Consider the following 5,799-nt stretch of genomic DNA (forward strand, 5'->3'; position numbering starts at 1 on the left):
TTAGAGTCAATTATATGTACGCAAAAATGTAACTATGAATTCAATTCACAAAGAAAATGTAAAAGAAAAAAGAAAAAAACAGTATGATGATCATTTGATGGCACTTCATCTGCCAGCTGCCTCTAAAGAAGTTGCAGAGATGACACCCATGGAGGATGAAATATGTGAATAATCTTTAGAGTTAATTTCCAGGAATCCTGAGCTCATTTCAGAACGTTGAGAATTAACAGAACTCCAGTTAATTAAAGGAAGCAAGTCATCGCCGTTTAGATACCGCAAAACTTGTCTCATTGTAGGCCTAGCTTCAGGAATGTGATGGCAGCAAAGTAGCCCCAGTCCCAACATCAACTCCATCTCTTCAACTGCGTAATCTGAACCCAACTTTGGATCAACGACATCAAGAATTTGACCTAATTGTTGAAACTCCAGTACCCAATCTACCAGTATGAAATTATCTGATTCAAGTGGCCTTTTTCCTGTAGCAACTTCGAGAAGTAAAACCCCATATGCATAAACATCTGTTCTTGTTGAGGCCTTGCCGGTTCGAGCTAGTTCGAGCGCAATGTAGCCGACGGTGCCAACAACATTTGTTGTGTGCGACAGTTGACCGTGATCGTAAAGCCTGGCGAGGCCGAAGTCTCCTAACCTTGCGTTCATGTCAACATCGATTAGCACATTGCTGGACTTCACGTCCCGGTGGATTACTACTTGTTCCCATTCTTCGTGTGTTTGAAGTATAATAGCCCGGAGGCTACGCCTTTGATGATGTTGACTCTGTGTTCCCAGCTCAATCAATATTGTTTTTGGAATCAGAGAGGAGAAAGTCAAGGCTTCCTTGGAATGTAATCGTAGACTAGTAAAAGATCATTCTTTCGCTTGCACCATCCTTGTAGATTGACCAAGTGTTTATGCCTCAATCGTCCCCGGCATTCGATTTCTGCTGCGAATTCTGATCCTTGGATTGAATTGGGTGAAATTTCTTTACAGCAACTTGGCTTCCAGTTGAAGGTAACAGACCTTTGTAAACTGCACCAAAACCACCGACTCCTAACAGTTCAGTCTCTTTGAAACCCTTTGTTGCGATGTGAAGATCTCTGTATCTGAACCTGTGAGGACAATCCAACTCCCAATCTTCAAGAATCTCAAACTGTTATCCTTATATAGTTTGAAACAAAGTAATAGTCCCAAAAAAAGACAAGAACCACGGATAACACAGCAATAAGAATCTTGAAGTGGGTTTGAAACAGATGATGATCTCTTCTAACTGCTGGTGGTCTGGAAGCAGTGAAAGATTGAGAGGCGTAGCACTCCATTCATGGAAAAACTCCATCCTAAGATGTAATGAGAGCTCGTTTTTCTCCCGTGGATGCTGAGAAACCAACATACATGTTTTCAGTGAAAACAGTTGAAAGATTATCTAAGGGATAAGATATGAGAGGTTTAGGGGTTTCTTTCTCCACATAGGGCATATCGTTACGTTCACAAGTTGAGTCACAGCATCATACCATCCAAGCTGGATAGCACTGCCACTCTCCAGGGTAATCTCTTCCTTTGTTGGGTCATAATAAGCGGCTGGCTCTAGATATACCGAACGCATGCTATTGATGTTGATTCCAACATGGTTTCCTTTAGAGTCTCTGTTCTCATTATGACATTAACCGTGTAAACTCCACTGCAAAAATAGGTTTGTGGAATTGCCATCGTTCGCTCGGTTGAAAAGCCCAAGTAATGTTCAGGCTCAGCCTCTGGAAGCTTGTGAAGGAGCGATTGTGAAGGCAAGACCATAGCCTCTTGGCCTAGCGTTTGAGTAACAATTGCAAAAACAAAATGTGTACTGAAAGAAGAATTTTGGGTTGTATTGGATGGGAATAAAATGCATGGCCTAACATTCTGGGATGTGTAGTGAGTCTGAGTGCACCGTTGGGTTTATAAACAGTAGCCCCTCCAGGTCTAGACCTCCTGAATTTCTGAGCTGGGTTTCATGAATCCATTAAAGAGAATTCTACAGAAGAAAGAGCTAAAACGGGAAACAAGAAGAGAAGCAAAGATAAAAAGATCGTCAAGGCCATGTGTTTGAGAGAGAATATTAGTGAGAGTTAAGCAGAAGAGCTCAATATTCCATGATTATATAATTAATAAGAGAAGAATTAACAAGCGCATGCTAAAGAAAGTCATCACCAGGAAATGGAGGTTGAATGGTATATATACAAAATTGGAGCTGTCTTAGTCTAAACAGTTCCAAAAGGAGTTGAACGGTTATATACAATAAATAAATATAAGGTGAGACTGAGACTGAGATAAGTCGTTAAATTGCGGTGCTGGGAAGAATGAACCGCCATTACTTCCAGGCATCTTTAATTGTCATGAATTGATTGTACAATACATTGCATATAGATTAGTCTTTGAGCTCAAGTCTTTAAGCTGAGACATTTCCTTTGCATCATTAACTCCACTTCTTAATTGCGAGACCATTTGATACAACACAATTTTATATATACATTTTCTCCTCATTTCACATACGGTAAATGAGAATATATATTAATTATACAAGACTGGTTTTTTCTTGTTTTGTCCTTTTCGTTACCTCCCAAAACTAGGCCAAAATTTTCAACGTTGTGATATTGCGCCAGTATTATTAGCTGGCAGAACCACATGGTCAACGGAGAAAATTTCTAAGAATCGAGTGGTTAGCCTTCGCCTCAATAATGTCTGCAGATTTTCCACCAGGACCACGTTAATTTGTAGGCCATGAAAATGACCAAAACAGACTTTTCGTAATTGGGCTGAAATGTATGGGCCTTTGCTGCGGCCTCAGCCATACTTTTCAAGTTCATGCAATATTTTTTATAACCGGAAGGGCCTGACCCGGTCAAGGGGCTGGTCCAATTAGTTCAATAGGTGGATCGAACCGATGATATCATGTTGACATCAGTAATATAATAAAAATTTTAAAACTTTAATAATTAAAATTTGACTTTTGGGTTTGATATTGGACGTCTATTGTTAGTAATGAGTGTTTATTGCACATGAACGAACATTCCTTATTTGGAAGGGCATCCTTATGCAATCGATCTTTGACCGACAGTTGAATCACAATTCGATACTGTTTCCATCGATTCAACCCAAGTCAACCCTGTCCAATGGCTAAAATAGGCTTTAGCCATTTAGTAGATTGGATTAGAGACCAGTTCCTGGTTGGACAGCCGTTTTAAAACCACGGTTTCAAGTAGGTTTATGTTTCTTTGTTCTCAGGTTTGATATTCCTGTACTCAAAACTTATAAAATACGGAACATATGTAGCTTAAAAACAATAAATTCCTTTGTTTTTTATTAAATAGAATGTAAATCCAATAAATGATGCAATTGAAAATATTCATACTTGTCCATTTCAATGGTATTAAAGTATAATTAAAATTGTTCAATACTCAGAACATAACAATCAATCTACGATCTATTCCATGCAGAAACTCTTACTAGTGGAGTCTTCCCCATTCAACACCATCTCATTTGCATTTTCCCCTTCAATCCTCACTGTGTACAAACTTTCACCTTCTCTCGCCATTATTTTTGCTCCATTAAGCTCTCACTGCTTAATCTCACCTGTCAACCAAATCCCGCCTCAAATTCGCAGACCTCTTTTACTTCCTTCCACTTTTCTAACAAAGCAACGCAAGACGCAAATGGTGCCACAAAGAGACACTCCATGGCTATCTTGTTCTGCAAGATGTTTATGGAAGTTCCATTCCATTGATCTAACAATGCTCGGTAATGTTCCTAATAACTATCAAAGAATGATCCAAAACAAGAGTAATCTTCTATTTTCTCCCAAGTATCTCCATCACCAAAAGTAATTATACCATTGTTTTATCATTACTAGTTTATTACTGTCAGAGTTGGCCAAAAATCTCTTAGCTACCTTTAGAAACTCCATAACATGCCTTCTTCTTCTTCTCCTCCTCATGTGGGGAATGCCCACATGCAATTGAAGGCTAGCCATTAGCCATTCTCTCCTTCTTCCTCTTCTGTAGTTTTCTTTATCTCACTTACCAAATTTGTAGTTCCATTCTTCAACTTTCAACTTTAAGTCATGACAATTTGCATAAAAAATCAGCTGCTTCTTTGTCTCCTCAAATCTCAAATGGGGATGAGCTTGACCACAAATACAAATCTCCATTTTTCACTTTATTGATGTAAGTTTTAAGGTATTTGTTGTGAGATAATATCGAATTGTTGTAGCAGCTTCTGTTGTTGAGCAAGAGCCACAATCATTGAAGCCCATTGAATGCCCTTCCCATGTCAAAATCAACAATGTGCAGAACCCGGCATCATGAGGAATGGCCTCAAGAATCGCGAGTTCACAGTGAAATGAGCGAACATTCCATTCGGGAACACTCTATAGAATGCCTCGAAAGCTGCATCAAAAACCTTGCGGGACTCTTGTTTAAGATATTTGTCATTAGCTCCTTGTTCAAGGGCTGAAAAGAATGATACAAAAGGCGCTCCGTAATGTCATCGACAGGACTGACTTTCTCATTGATGCGCTCATGATCACCTCCGCGAGCTCTCGTTGTTCATTCGCCATGGCTTCACCATAGGCCTTTGCTAGATGGCTTGTGCAGAGTTCATTGTTAATCTCCATGTCTTGTGTAGGCAAGTTCAGGATTGGCTGAATTATTGAAGTCACGTCCATAGATGTGTCAGTAACCTCTTGATAAATAGAGAGTTGATGATAATAAGAATCATCACTTTCTCGATGATCACCATTCTCTAACCAATCTCTCATCTCGTCTAACTCAATGTTAAAATTGGGGTCCAAATCCTCCAAACCAAGTACTGAGAGTGAAACAGATGAAAAAGAAAGTGAAACAGACGAAAAATAGAGACTGGAAAACAGATCTGAAACTCGTGAACTGCTCTCTTTTTGTTACTAAACTGTAGAACACACAGTAAGTGCTTCATACAAAGGAGAAACTGAGCAAAACCAAAACGTCACAGTTTTAGAGCTGTGAGTTTATACAATATCAGGAAATTACGATAAGGACCTTAGTTTGTCCTGTTTTCATATTTTGGTTAACATTCCCCCTTAAACTGGACTCTCCTTTGCTCTTGCTATCTCTTTGCTGCACTTTTTGTGAGCTCTGTTTTTGTAAACTACAGTCATTTCAATGCAGTAAAACAGCAACTTCAACACTTAAATTGTAAACTGCAGTCATTTTAATGCAGCAAAAAATAGCAACTTCAACTTCATTTCAATGCTTCAGCAAAACAGCAACTTCAACACTCAAATTGTAAACTGCAGTCATTTCAATGCAGTAAAACAGCAATTTCAACTTCATTTCAATGCTAACTGTAGTCATTTCAATGCAGCAAAACAGCAATTTCAACTTCATTTCAATGCTTCAGCAAAAACAGCAACCTCAACACTTAAAACGGTAACTTCATCTCTTAAACAACTATTTTTAAAGCCACTTCAACTACAGAGCAGCTCAATTACAAAGCAGTCAATTCAACTGCAAAAAACACAAAACTTCAATGACACAAAACTGCTACTACTGCAATTTCAACACAAAAAAAAACTACTACTCAGATTTTTTTTTTTTTTTTTTCATTTCAATGCAAAATGCAACAATCACTTCAACATTAGTACAGTTGTAGCAATCACTTCTCATCACAAAATTACTACTTCAGATTACCCATTTCAATTCAACAACAAAAAAAAACTTCAACAGCCACTTCAGTTCTCCATATTTCAGTTCATACTTACAGGCTGTGGAGTGTCAACAACACAAAGTTTCTGCT

At 38.5% G+C, this 5,799-nt stretch overlaps 1 pseudogene; it reads right to left on the reverse strand.

Moving 5' to 3' along the window:
- LOC116135827 lies at window positions 1-1,597 on the reverse strand (annotated as a pseudogene).
- Window positions 1,598-5,799: the final 4,202 nt, after the last annotated feature.

This window comes from Pistacia vera, unplaced genomic scaffold, assembly GCF_008641045.1.
Source record: "Pistacia vera cultivar Batoury unplaced genomic scaffold, PisVer_v2 Contig303, whole genome shotgun sequence".
NCBI lineage: Eukaryota > Viridiplantae > Streptophyta > Magnoliopsida > Sapindales > Anacardiaceae > Pistacia > Pistacia vera.